At 40.5% G+C, this 14,443-nt stretch overlaps 2 long non-coding RNA genes across 2 annotated transcripts; one reads left to right on the top strand and one right to left on the bottom strand.

The window, feature by feature from the left end:
- Window positions 1-2,062: 2,062 nt before the first annotated feature.
- On the bottom strand, window positions 2,063-4,663 carry LOC309662820. The gene is made up of 2 exons (XR_014265000.1): window positions 4,530-4,663; window positions 2,063-2,975 (listed from the first exon to the last, which is right to left on the bottom strand). It is a non-coding gene; the product is annotated as an uncharacterized lncRNA (long non-coding RNA).
- Window positions 4,664-7,054: 2,391 nt separating this feature from the next.
- Window positions 7,055-9,294, top strand: LOC309662818. Its single transcript, XR_014264999.1, has 3 exons — window positions 7,055-7,367; window positions 8,251-8,303; window positions 8,616-9,294. It is a non-coding gene; the product is annotated as an uncharacterized lncRNA (long non-coding RNA).
- The last annotated feature ends 5,149 nt before the right edge of the window (window positions 9,295-14,443 follow it).

The following is a 14,443-nucleotide window of genomic DNA, read 5'->3' as shown; positions in this document are numbered from 1 at the left end:
TACGTGGCTTGTTTAAAAGTCACCCTCTTAACAGCAACCACAATTCTACTGCTTCCTGTTCTTCCATTTTCTTTCCTGTTCAATTGCTTGAAACCCTCAAACAACAAGTTCTGATTCTACAGTATTCCTGTAATTCCTTTCTCTGTGGATTTACCTACTTTTATCTTTCAATGTGCATTTCCATCTTGGCACCATAACAAACAATTCAAAAATGCCATCTAATGCATTATGCCACTGAGCACTGTAGCCAGTGATTTTAAGTGGACTAGATTATCTTCAGGTTGAAAAGAGCGTAAGCTGAAGAAATAAATGTCTACATCTTAACTAAAGGCAGGGGTCAAAACAACTTATGAATGGTTAGTTGGAAAATGCTTTAAGGCCCGACTATCAGAGCTGACTGAAAACATTTGAGTTAGGCAGAGTTGTAATGTTATGTGAATAGTGAGAAGTGTTACAAACACAGTAGCCATATATTTTAATTAAAACAGAGTTTATTAGCTTTTCTTTTAATATAAACATGAGGAAGAAAAACCACATAAGTTGTAGCATTCTTTTCAAAATAAAACTGCAATCAGTACTTGAATTTCCAAGCTCCAAACTCCATAAACAATATTTTTTGAGGTGGTAGATTGTAGTATTTTATATACCATAATTTATCATTTATGTCTCTGTCCCTTAAAAATGATGGAACCTGCAGCACTCAGTATAATGTGAAGCCTTGCTATAAAGAGAGAAAGTACTTCTGGCCCAGAAATGCTTTGTTTACAGGCAAAATTCCTAGGATTACATTTGAGAAGGTAGGAGGAGAAAGATTTCACATAGTTGAGAACACTTTTTTTTTTTTTTTTTTTAATATTTCAAGTTTAGGTGACATCGTTACCAATCTCCAAAAAGACTGATTACTGGACCTCCCTGCCTTTTAAAGCCTGAGGTAAGGGTTCCTAAGGTTTATATGTTTCCTCTTACATAGAACTTGAAGTGAGACACCTACAGCCAGGTTAACACCCAGGATAGAAAAGCTGTTTCGTATCACTTACTCTCCTGTCACTACTACTAGGGTCCAGTTCTTTTCAATTTATTACATGTGAATTAACACTGTTGTTCATAATTCCTTTACCAAATCTAGAAAAAAGAAACTTAGGTGATCAAGCAGGTAAGCAGCCCAGCCTTGCAAAGGACTATTTTAAAAAGAGGAGGGGAGGTATCCCCTCAAGTCTTAGTGCAATTTTAAGCTTTGATACTTGTAGAAGTATAAATGCCACAAACTTACGAAACATCATTTGAAAGTTTAATCGAATTTCTTCTAAACTCATTTAGTTTTGTAAATTTTAAACGTTAAGCGTTTATTGTTTTATTTTTTAAAATTTATGTATTTATTTATTTATGGCTGTGTTGGGTCTTCGTTTCTGTGCGAGGGCTTTCTCTAGTTGTGGCAAGTGGGGGCCACTCTTCATCGCGGTGCGCGGGCCTCTCATTATCGCGGCCTCTCTTGTTGCGGAGCACAGGCTCCAGACGCGCAGGCTCAGTAATTGTGGCTCACGGGCCTTCCCAAGCCAGGGCTCGAACCTGTGTCCCCAACAAGAGAGCCTGCGACAGTGAGAGGCCCGCGCACCGCGATGAAGAGTGGCCCCCGCTTGCCACAACTAGAGAAAGCCCTCACACAGAAACGACCCAACACGCCATTAAATAAATTAATTCATTTAAAAAAATAAAAAATAAAAAAATAAAAGCTTAATGTTTAAAATGTACAAAAGTAAATGAGTTTAGAAGAAATTCTATTAAAGTTTCAAGTGATGTTTTGCCAGTCTAGCATTTATACTTCTGCGACACTGTTCTGGAGTATCCAAGCACACTATATTAAAGCTTAAAATTGTTCTAAGACTTTTGGGACACCTTCTATTTCATCACCGGCTTGTTAATTACTGGACCACCATGTTGGCTGGAATTATGAAAATATCCTTTAACACAAGTACATAACAAAGAGGAAAATCATCACAAAATCAGAAGCACCATTATAGTTAACAAGAAATGCAGCACGGACCCAATAGAAGGAAATAACCTACTTTCTCTGTTTATGATCGCAAACATGCTAATATGCTAATAAGTACTGCCTGCAAAGAATTTGGATGACATGTGTTATTCAGCAGCTTTTTGGTTTAAATTGATTGCCAATAATGACTAGCAGCTTCAATGATATAGTAGGGAGGAAGAACCCTGCAAAACCTAACGATGCTACAACAGTCTGTTCCGAAGTTTGGCTTTATGAGTTGTTAGGAGTCCCATGGTTTTTTTTTTTGTTTTTTTTTTCTTTTTTGTTTTTTTTTTTCTTTTTTTTTCTTTTTTGTTTTTTTTTTTTATTTTTTTGTTTTTTTTTCTTTTTTTGTTTTTTTACTTTTTTTTTTTTTGGAGTCCCATTTTTTGATGGTAATACTGCACTGATTCTAAAGGAATATGCAGCAGTATGGGACAGTGAGGTAAGAAAAACATAGAAGTTATATAGCTAGTGTCTTTAAAGTCTAAAAATTTAAACTATTAATTAAAAAACGTCACATAGCTCACAGCTATCAGATATCTGTGCGTGGATTGGGAGCAGATATCTGTGCGTGGATTGGGAGCTTTTAGCTTTGGAGTGGTTTTTGTAACTCTGTTTACAATAAAAAGGACAGAAGAGCATGTTACATTGACGAGGTCCCGTTCTTTCCTATGAGCATAATCTTCGCTTGTCCATGAGTCTCTTGAATTCAATGTCTTTCTTTAAGGTGAAAATACTAACTTTGCTGGTTTCTGAGCAGGAGAGGTGATATTTCTCCAGTCTTTGTTTCGAGGGGTTTATGATGTTACAACCCCTCACTTCTCCCTTAAGAGAGGATGGCATTGGAGCGCCGAATACCAATGAAATGATCAGCGCTGAAAGACCTTCTCATAGCAGCTCTACACACGTCTTTGTATTTGTCGTCACACAATCTGGAAATGGCCTAGGAAAGTCAATCAGGTAGAACATAGGTATAATTAGGGGGGAAAAAAAATGTTCGGACCTTAAAAAAACAAAAAAAGCATCATTGATAAGCCACACATCTCCATTCGTTTAGATAGTTCATAGTTACTGCTACTTTGGATAGCTGATATCTACACTAACTGACAGTTCCCTAAGGTAATAACCTTTAAGGGCTATGATTAGATTGCTGGGGCAAGGGGTAACTTGCCCTAATAACTTAGAGTTACTTAAAAATTGGCTTCCTAATGATAGGCTCCTAATAGCAATATCATCTGTTACCTACACACGTGATCCTTAAACGTAATGGACATACACTTGGGCAAAATCAGTGTTTACTCAGCTATTCAACTTCTCTTCAGTTTTCATTAGTTATTACATACTCTAAGAAAATTTTAATCAGGTAGGTATGTGCTGAAGGTAGGAGAGGTCTAATGACAAGCGCTGAAAGGTGCTATTTCACTTGCACATAAATTATGGTAGAAAAACATCTTATTCTAAAGTACCACCAAGGTACCACAGAAAGTATCAATTTTAAATGTGTTCATTTCAGTTGTGAATTTTGCTGTATACCCACCAAAAATCATAAGCCATAAGTATTACGTTGTTCCATGTACGTTACCATTTATATTAAAAACTCATGTACTTTCTACATCCAGTATCTGAATCCACATTATACCTTCCAAGTATAGGTCTCTCAGGTTAACCACGGACGCTTTGTCTAATAAACTCATGGGACTGAACTGTGATACACATATACACACACACACACACACACACACACACACACACACACACGAACTGCAAGCTGAGTAAAAAACAGTTAAGAGGGAATTCCCTGGTGGCGCAGTGGTTAAGAATCCGCCTGCCAATGCAGGGGACACGGGTTTGAGCCCTGGTCCGGGAAGATCCCACATGCCGAGGAGCAACTAAGCCCGTGCGCCACAACTACTGACCCTGCGCTCTAGAGCCCGTGCTCTGCAACAAGGGCAGCCACTGCAATGAGAAGCCTGCGCACCGCAATGAAGAGCAGCCCCCGCCCGCCGCAGCTAGAGAAAGCCCGCGTGCAGCAGCGAAGACCCAATGCAGCCATAAATAAATAAATACATTTATTTATTTATTAAAAATATCAAGACAGTAGAAATAGTCCAAAACATCAATTATTAAAAAAAAAAAGACAGTTAAGAGTGGTAAGTAGATTATGTAGGTACATCTGATTAGGGATACAATTTTAAGAAATTATTCATGTATGGTTATATGTAAGTGTAGAGGTTCAAATGGAAAACCATTAAGAACAGATTAAATATGATTGAAAGTATTCTGAATTATGGTTACAGAAGAGACAATTTTTTTTTTTATAATGTGGGATCCCTGTATAAACCATAAAAGACACAGGATATATGATGCCAACGGGTCAATAAGCTCTTCAAACTGTTAACAGCTTTCCATTTTCCTAATCACTGCTTAATATAATTTAGCTACAGGTGTGGCTTCGGTGGCTGACAGAAAACCCCAGTTAGTGATTTCACAGCCTTACCTCTAAGTTCTGTGCTCTTTCTTTGCTAAGAGGAGTGAATAGAACATTCAGGTTGTTGTCATCTGCTAAGGAGCGAAGGTCAAAGTAGTATTTGGCATACACACTGAAAGGAACATTAATATTAAACTGAAGTAGCTCCACGAAGTGCCTTTCCATCTCATTCCTGGGGGAGGAGGAGAAGACAAAACCAACACAGGACAATTTTAGTCAACTGGGCTATCTTCAAAAATACCATTCTGAGCTACTAGGATGGCTCTAAATACTGTTTTGAAACCAATAATGGCTACCCAGCTGGATTAATACCCTAATGTGCAAACAAGGTACAGCTATTTGTGGTCCTTTCTGCGTCCCAGCACTTTGAGTCTGGGACAAGGGGGAAGAGGTCATGGCCCTCTTATGCACTCATGCTGCTGACTCAGGGGCTCATTCTTCAGAGTTCCATTAGTGCAGCTGTACGATTCATGCTCCACACTCACTCACGAGGCCCCGCTCTAGTGATCAGTTGAAAGGAATGATGTATGCTGTTTATTAGCTCTGAAGAACTTGCAGACATTTTCACCGGGCTGGTGACAGGAAGGGGCTTACTGAAGTAGAGACGAGCCAACAAAAGGAGTGGGCACATCACCACGGCAACAAATGGATCCATCGAGAGCCACTGCTATTATCTCTGAGGGGGGAAAACTCTTGAGGCAACAAGGATTCATCTCAAGTAAATAAATAAATAAGCTACATTCGATGGGAAAGGGAATCCCCCCCACCCCCACCCCCACCCCGTGCATGGGGCTGTGTCAAAGGGCATAATGCAAGTTTCTGTTCACCTTAAAACCTTACTAGGGTGAGTTGTCGTCACCATGACAGGACAGGATGCACTTTTTAAGCTTAGGAAGGCAGTAAGATTATGTCTCAGCTAGGCTAAACCCACTTTATGATACGACCTCTGATAGAGCAGTTGTTGCCCCCGGTGTTAGGAGAGCAGCCCAGAATGTTCAGACCTACCGCCCCTTGCCAGGACAGACTGCACACGCCCACAGAGGGCGAATTCAATGAAGTGGGAAAGTAGAGTGCTGGGAGCAGGCTTCTGCTATATGACCATATCCAGCCATTTGCTTGCCAAATGTTTAAGTAAATAAATATAAAGTTAGAGTAAATCTTACCACTTTTCACAGCAATCACTTTAGAGAGTTGATTAGATAAAAATGATAAATACCCAAACAAACATGCAAGTGGCTTATTTTACCATACATTTGGTTTCTTGGTTTTCAAGTGTTAATATTTTATCCATTGGATAAATCAACAAATGCTCCATGTTCTCCTGTATGGAGAGCAGAGTATGAGCAGAAATGAGGTTTCTCATTTGTTGAACTTTAAACCTAACTGAACCTACTTCCAAAATTAATTTCCTGTTCATACGGCCAGAAGTCTATAGAAATGTAAATCAGATAATGTTTTGATAATCAGCTAATCAGGACTTAATTTACTACAGGAATAAATGCACTTCACTATCCCTTTTATATTTTCTCCACTAATACATTTTAATTGTGTGGAAATACAGTACTTCATAGGATTAACATGTCTATTAATAGAGCTTTAATCACTGAAGAAAAGCATTATGCCTACAGAATATGCATCTTCTGTGTTTTTTGCTGTTTGTAAATGGCTAGGTGGCTGAAGAGCCTACCACTTACAGGCGCAGCAAACTGTCTGAACAGCAGCTGCTCAGTTTAACTTACTCTTTTGAAGGGAAATATATATTTAACAAGACACAGAGATGTTAGAAAGTTTTAAGGAAAAGCTGATAGACAGCAATTTTTCAATTCAGACTCAAAATGAGACCATTACAAATAGTAGTCAACAGCAGAGGGATGAAACAAATGTGTATTAAACACTTTGTTGTAATGCTTTCCAACTCCCAAAGATCATAAACAAAAGCAGCCTATTATAAACATAACTCCTGGTGATTCTCCGTTCTACACAGAAAAGCGTTGTTTAGAATTAGTTTCTTCATAGCTGGACAGTGCCGCCAATGCTCCTGGGCTCAATGTCTATGAACACCCACACGTTTCCCTGCATGTTCTCGGATGTTGTACCTGGAACCAGAGCCCCAGTCAGCTCAGTTGCAGATTCTGAGAAAATTTCAGCTGCCATCATGGCAGGGATGGTGTTCACGATTACAAATTTTCCTTCCTTCAAGGGACCAGTTTCAAGACTGATGATAGTGTTGGTCAACGTCACTTTAGTTTCTGCAACTTCCAAAAGTACTTCTATTCATTTCAAATTCATTATCTGCTGTTCCACTGTTTGCTAAGATTGCTACCAGCAATATCACCACGACCACCTGGTTTACATGATCACCAAAGTGGGCATTTTCACCAAAAGCCACTTTGACAGCTACTGACAGTCACTGGTCCCTTCTCTTAGTCACAGCTTTCCTCGCTTCAGCTGTAAATATGCACTTTGGTAATTGTGAATTATCTAGGGTAAGGGGCAAAGGTAACAAAAACAAACTCTTGCCCCTGCCTGCCATCTTGATCGGCCTCTGCTGTCCAATATAATCAAGAGGTGTCCTTTCACATTTTCCTGAATGCCACCCACAAAGACAGGTTCACTGTCAAGCGGGCACTTCGAGAGTCTGCTGGAATTACCTCTCTGGCTCATCCTGCTTCCCACCCTTGGGGCCCTTCACCAGAGCCAGATTGGAAGCCTGGCGTTTCATGCCAATGTGAGCGTGCCATCTGTGAGGAGAACCTGCCTAGTTAACTCAAGGCACCACAAAGTGCCGCTGTGTTTGCTGAGTGCCCTGGGTGAGGCCCCAGGGATGCTTCCCGGACTACCTGAGAGGTAGGTGTTTCCTAACTCAGCAGACTTTAGGGGAGGAGACAGGAACACAGGGATCTGAAACCTTTATATGTGGCTACCTGTACATCATAGTTTCTGTAACAACAGAACCTCAGATAAAAAGGAGAAAAAGACCAGCAAAAGCAAATACACAATGTGTGACTCAGGTTGAAATTATAACCTGTCAGTAGTCTAGAGGCCCTAAGACCTTAACAGTGGCCACTTGCTTCAAAGACCAGGCATGTGCCCCTTAAAAATGGACTGGACCTGGTAGACAGCTTTAAGAAAGCTGTCAAGTTACTTACTGTACCATGTTGCTCTGGTAGTGAGCTTGTAAAATGTTTGGCAAAAACCACCAGAAAAATAATTTCAATTTCTCAAGCAGAATATTACAACAATAACACATCAAGACCTACCAATGAATGAGGGGAAATACAAATTGTTATACTACAGCTAGATAGAAAGAAGGCTGTAATTTTATGTCTATTTCAGCTCTCTGCACAAGGTAACCTTTCTTAAAATGTAACATTTCTTAAAAATGTAAACTTTATGAGAGCAAATGAGGTATTGGAAAATGGTTAGAAAGTTCACGGTAACCTTACAAACTCACATGTCCTCAACTGTAACGTCCTTGAGGATCTGGCAGTCGTCCACATTCCATACAGCCCGATCGTCCCAAAACTCGGAGGCAAGAAGAATGGCTCCCAAAACAATTCTTTTCCAGTTAGTGGGGCAAATGTCGATCTCAGCATAAGTTAAAAGCCTTTCTAAGTAAACCTGCAAAAGTAGAGCACTGATCTTTGATTTTCGTTCAGTTTAAGTGCTGTGATAAGAATTGTTAGGAATGACAGATTTCATCTCTTTTTGACACCCCTTTTATTCCTAGGTTCTACAAAGACTTTGCTCAGCCAAGCCAAGGCCAGAGGCCAGGTCACAGTTGTAAGTCAGATATTTCTGTGAGTCTGATATTTCTACTCTGCCCATGTGAATTTCCAACCCAATTTTGGTCACAGGAATGAAAGGACATCTCAGCAAAGGGCATTCTAAAGACACGCATTGTATTATTACCTTCCCACTTGTCAAGGGCAGCACATACAGCCCAGTGTCGACTTCAACTGTTCAGTAAATGCTTGAGTGCCTATCACGTGCAATGTTAACTACAAGACTGGTGGTGGTTGCATGGCGATTTTACATAACGCTTGAGTGTGTAAAATTCTGGTAAGACTGAGCACATCTTTACCTTCTCTTCAGAGTCACCAGTCCTTTTGTGGCATGAACTTGAAGATAAAAACTGGTGGTCAAGAGAGCCTCCCAGTGGCTGCTGCGTGGCACAGCAGGACAGGCAGTACAAAGGGGCTTTACAACTGTCAAGTATTCCCATATTTTAGTGCCTTTTTAAGGAACACACATGCATACAAAGGGTAGTCCTTTTCACAGCCCCAATTTTTCACATCTCCATTATCATTTCATTATTCATTTCTGTCTTACATAATCTGCAGCTTAGTCAATTCTTTTGGTTTTAAGGTGGGAAGACCTGCCTGTGTCTGTATCCCTGGGGCTCCTCTAAACCTGCCGGTTTGTGAGATGATTTCATGGTTTCTTTTACATGTATCAAATGTCTACCCTACAAAGAACTGGATGGAGTTAACAGCTGAGCAAAGATTAGAGAGGTAAGCTGTGATTTGTTGTTACCTCTGTAGAAGAGTGTATATGCCATTTGACAAAAAGAAAAATGTCCAGTTTGAAAGAGTCTGTTTACTCTCTGAAGGGTTATCAGATTGACAGCTCAGATTCGCCCATGCCCTCCAAACTCTACTGTGTTTTCAAACACGGGTATTGAGATTATATGTTCTTAGTGAAATTCGGCTCCCATTCCCCAAAGAACTCAGCACTCTCTAGTACCCTAAGAACGACTCTCCCCGCAAGGTTCAACTCTACTTTATGGGACTCATCAGAGGCACTGAAACGACACTGGCAATCTCTCAACTTCCTCTCACCTTTGTACTGGCAAACTTGGTACACGTGCCGATATTCATTTATCCCACTTGCCCTCCTGTCTCGGAGGAAGCGAGATTTCTTTCTTTTCACTGAAGCTAACTCTCCTATGAATGAAGTTGATCCCACCTCACTTCTGCAGAGCACTGTGCCCACAGTTAGTCTCCTTTTGAACAATTTCTCCCTCTCTGTCAGAGGCTTCCTCCAGTGTGAATGCTTCCATGTCCCCAGCCTGTCCCCTACTGCCCCTAGACGGCGTCCTCAGGGCTGAGGCCAGCTCCTCATCTCCCATCCTCTCCTTAACCCACTTCAGTCAGCCTCCTGCTGCTACCACTCTACAGAGACTACTCTTGCCGTGGTCACCGGTGCCTTCGCACAAACAACCCAGAGCTCTTCGTCCCAGAGCTCCACTCCCCAGGCCTTCCCTCATAAATGAAAGAGCACTGCCACACGCCCAGTCGCTGAGACCAAAAACCTGCACTTGAGTGTATCCTGCTCCAATCTGTTAGAACTTCTTGTTATCTCTACCTTCACTGGTACCCTGACCGCTTTTCTGTCACTTCTGACTTGTATCGCTGCCACTGCCTAACTTCTCTGCCTCCCAACAGACTACAGTCTGTTCTCCCCAAAGCAGCCAGGAGAGCCTCTTCAATTAAGAGTACTTTATGCGCCTGCTCCAGATCTGCCAGAGGTTTCCCATCAAACAAATACCTTCTTCCCGTGGCCTGCAAGTTACGAGGCCCTGTGCGGTACGGCCTTGTCCTTCCGTGACCTCATCACCTATGCCCTTTCCCTCATTCCCCGCTCGGATCACAATGGCCACCTTGCTTTTCCTTGAACACACAGAACAAGTTCCTGTCTCAGAGCCTTGCACTTGTCCCCTCTGCCCGTAATGCCAGCGTACCTGATCTTCCTCAGTTCAGCCAGGTCCTGGGTTCAAACATTACCTCTTTAAAGAGGCTCTTCCTGAGCTTTCTAGTAAGCCCCTCTAATCACTTTATCCCTTTACCTTGCTTTCTCTTCATGGTTTTTACCACCACTTGAAATAGTCATCTTTTAAAAAACACTCATTAAAAAAAAACACTTATACTTTGCTATACACCTGAAACTAACACAACACTGTAAATCAACTGTACTCCGATAAAAAAAAAAAAAAAAAAAAATTTACGTCTTCCACACTTGCTCCATAAAGGCGAGAACTTTATTTATCCAACTTGTTCTCTCCTCCACCCCCCACATGTAGAAAAGTGACACAGAGTAGGTATTCAGTGACATGGTATTTATGACATGAGCAACTTCTTGGTAGCATTTAGCGTTTGGACCATACTCTCCTTCTTGAACCTCTCCTGGTGTCTCTTAGGGTTCTCTGCTGGGTTTCCTACCACTGTAGCCACTCCTCTGGGGATCTGTCCCTTAAGTGCTGACAGTCCCTAGTAGGATCTATCTTCTACCCACTTTTTATTTTACATACTTTCTCTGCATTTTAACAGCTACACTTAATTCCCTCCCTCTAGCTCAGATTCATGCTCCAATCCCATATATTCAAATGATTACTAGACACTGCCATTCTGCTGTCTCGCAGGTACATCAAGCTTAACTTGGCTACAAAGAAATGCCCCTCTTCCAACCCAAATACTCTCCTTCCTGCATTTCCTAGCTCTCCATATGCAAGCACCATTCCTGCCTCTCTCAAGCATGTGCTAAGCACTCCAAGTGGCCCGTAGCGCCAAGAAAAGGCCTGTGTCTGATCCAGTACCCACTGAGGGGTCTCTTTTCAAAAGGACAAGCCTCCTGTCCTAAATTCTGCCTTGATAGGAGCAGGCAGTGAGTGGCCTAAGTATTCCTTCCCTGCAGACCACGCAGCTGACTTTCCCCCCTACAGGTTTGCTATAGGGAGGAGTAAAACAATCCCAACTACCTCTCACTTGAATATGATTTATTATTCAAATGATAAAATCTTACCATAGGAATTAGGAATGGATGACAAAAAGGTCCTTACACAGCTGTAGCTTAGCAGGCTAACTAGAGTAAAGCCTTCTGAAGTCCTACTGGCACCCTAGTCCTGGGCAACTTCACATGCAGGCAGTAAGAGGACAGCAGGGATGGTTAACACCATTATCCATTATCCAAGGAACAGAGAACTGAGGGCAGTAGTTCTCAGTCAGGACACACATCAGAACTGCCTAGGCAGTGCAGTCTGGGACTCAGCTTCAAACTCCCCGGAACCTGTTTCTGCCTGTGGACCAGAGCGCTCAGTGATTGCCCCGCCCCACCACCACCACACGCGTCGTCTGTGTGTGCGTGTGTGCACTGTGCGTGCGTGTGTCCCCTCAGGTGTGGAAGGAGAAACCAGAAATCTCTCCTGCTGCCTTTAATAGCAATTGTTTTGTCATGAGAAAAACAATGGCAACGTTTTAAATCATAATGATGATTAAAGCTCAAATGTGTATACTTTACTTTCTTTTGATAGGTTTCTCTGAATAAAGTTCTAATGATCGTTTCAGGAACCTACTTTCATTTGGGAAAAACAGGACCATACCATGTGTACAAGACAGAAATTTCTACAGATGCTTTATGAAAGAAAAAGTATCTTACCAAAGTTACTACTGCACCTTCAGCAGTTAGCTGTGCGGCACTAGAAAGAGTATGAACAAATCTGTAAATGAATTTGTGTTCAGGATCATGCTCGAAGTATTCCTCTGGAATCTTTTCTCGCTGAAAGGAGAAAAAATGCAATTTAAGTATCCATGGAAGAAAAATACTTAAAAGTACCCTTAAGATAGCAGTCTTCACACTTGGGCCCACGTGCCCCTTAAAATAATTCTGATTGGGTGACATGTCTTGTAGTCTTTTAAATCTAAACAATGGGATCCTAAAATACCACAGTGATCCAGTACTCACCACCATTCATTAAAGAAAAATACAGGCACAACCGCAGAAAATTTATGTATTTCCACGTTCCTCCCCACAGAATTCTAACCAAATGTAAACTATTGGGTTGGCCAAAAAGTTCATTTGGTTTTAAGTAAAAATAAAAGACACAGTTTTCATTTTCACCAAGCATTTTATTGAACAATATATTCACTAACCAAACAAACTTTTTGGCCAACCCAATATTTTTAGGCTCAAAAGTCTTGCTGATCACCATATGTCATACTTTTCTGTAGTCAACTTTGAAAACACATTTCCAGTGTCCTGTAACCATAAGGCTCTAAGAATGTGCTGTCCTGTACAGCAGTCGCCAGCCACGTGTGGCCACAGAGCACCCGGAGAAGTGAATTTTAAAACTTTGTCATTTTAATTCGTTTAAAATGTAAACAGTTTTCTAATTTTCTTCTTAGAGGCCTTATCATATTAGGTTTATTTACAAATATTTATATTGTTTGATGCTATGGAACATCATCCTTTAAAAAGATACATTTTCTGTTACTTGGGTATGTTTACTTACCTGCTCACTATTCACACAAAGTGCAACTCGGTTCATATCCATCAACCCCTTATACAGCACGCCTTCGGGAAAATGACTAGACACAACATGGCGTGGGGAAGAAGACTTAAAGGAAGATGAATTTGACTTCGAGCTGGAGGAAGTAATTTTCTTCTAGTAATTAATTTCAAAGCAAATCAGCATGAAATAAACACAACTGTATAAGAGAAAAATACCACTTCAATAAAACTGACACTTACTGTGAGTGGATGTAATCTCTCATCAAAAATATCCAAGGATCTATCTGCATCTCTATAAAATAAGAATGTGCATTTAAAAAATTAATTCAGGAGTTACTATCATAGTAACATATCTGCTAGGAGTAGAGAGAGGGGTAGAGGAAGCTTAACCTTCAACGAAGCAAACAGTTTTATAAATTCTTCTCCTGGATTCCACCCTTAGAAAGGTTTCCTGACCTATTTTTACTCAGCACATCAAGTTCTGTGAAACCTTTTCTACAACAACCAGCCAGAGTTGCCTCTATAAGCACTGACCCTCCCTAACAGGCAATGCTAGTAAACCAATATATTTTCACCCCTCTAACCTCACACTGGAATATGCAAGAACATTTTATAAAGCAGTGGTGGTGGGCAATAAATTCTTCTCACTTCAATCAATGTGAATATGAGATTCATGGTTTTTTCCCGTTTTTTTCTCTTTAGTTCTTTATATCCTTATTGTGTATTTCTTCTTGTCTCTTTTAAATAGTTTGAGTTAAAAATGTAATTGTCTTTTTATTTTAAAAGAAACCAGGCTTTTTAATTTAAAATTTCACCACACTAATACACTGTGCTCATTTGAACAGCGGTTCTCTAAATGTGGTCTGCAGGCCTCTGGGATTCTCCCCTATCCCCTCCTTCAGGAGGCCCAAGAGGTCAAAACTGCTTTTATAAGAATACTAAGACACTACCTGCCCTTCACATTGTGTGACATTTGCTATGGATGTATAAAAGCAAAAGTGGGTAAAACTGCTGGTTTCTGAGCATGAATCAAGGCAGTGGTACCAAACTGAATTAGAAGTCATTCAATTATTCACTGCCACTTGCAGTTAAAAAATCTGCTTGAAGAACATCCTTGATAAAAGAGTAAAAATTAATAGTGTTCTCAAACCTTGGTCCTTCTTTTTAATATTCTGAATAAGTGGAAAGTATGCATTAAGCACTTTTACATACTGAAATATGGCTGTGTTAAGGAAAAGCACTTGTGACTTGGCGGTAAGTCATTTTTTTCATAGAACACCATCTTTATTTGAAACACTTTTTTCATCGAACACCATCGTTATTTGAATGAACAACTGACACAGTCATTCTTTCAAAAATGAACAAAGTGAGCCTGTCACTTCAAGGAAAATAACTCTAAAGTTATTTGTTGCCAATGATAAAATTCAAGCCATCAAGCTAAAAATATCAGGAGTTTTGGAAAACTTCTACCTTCGATTGTGAACTTGACAACTTCTCAACACTTAAAAGACTTTTCTGGTAAGACTGGTGGTGATACTAACAAAAGTGAGTTTTTGACACTGTCTAAAGAAATGTGAACCAATACTTTCCAAATGACCAATGTATAATATTATAAAGTCAGGTACAGGTAAAAAGAT

This window comes from Balaenoptera physalus (genome assembly GCF_965194825.1).
Source record: "Balaenoptera physalus genome assembly, chromosome: 6".
NCBI lineage: Eukaryota > Metazoa > Chordata > Mammalia > Artiodactyla > Balaenopteridae > Balaenoptera > Balaenoptera physalus.
The sequence above is the reverse complement of the archived record's forward strand: the minus strand, read 5'-3'. Positions and strand labels throughout refer to the sequence as shown.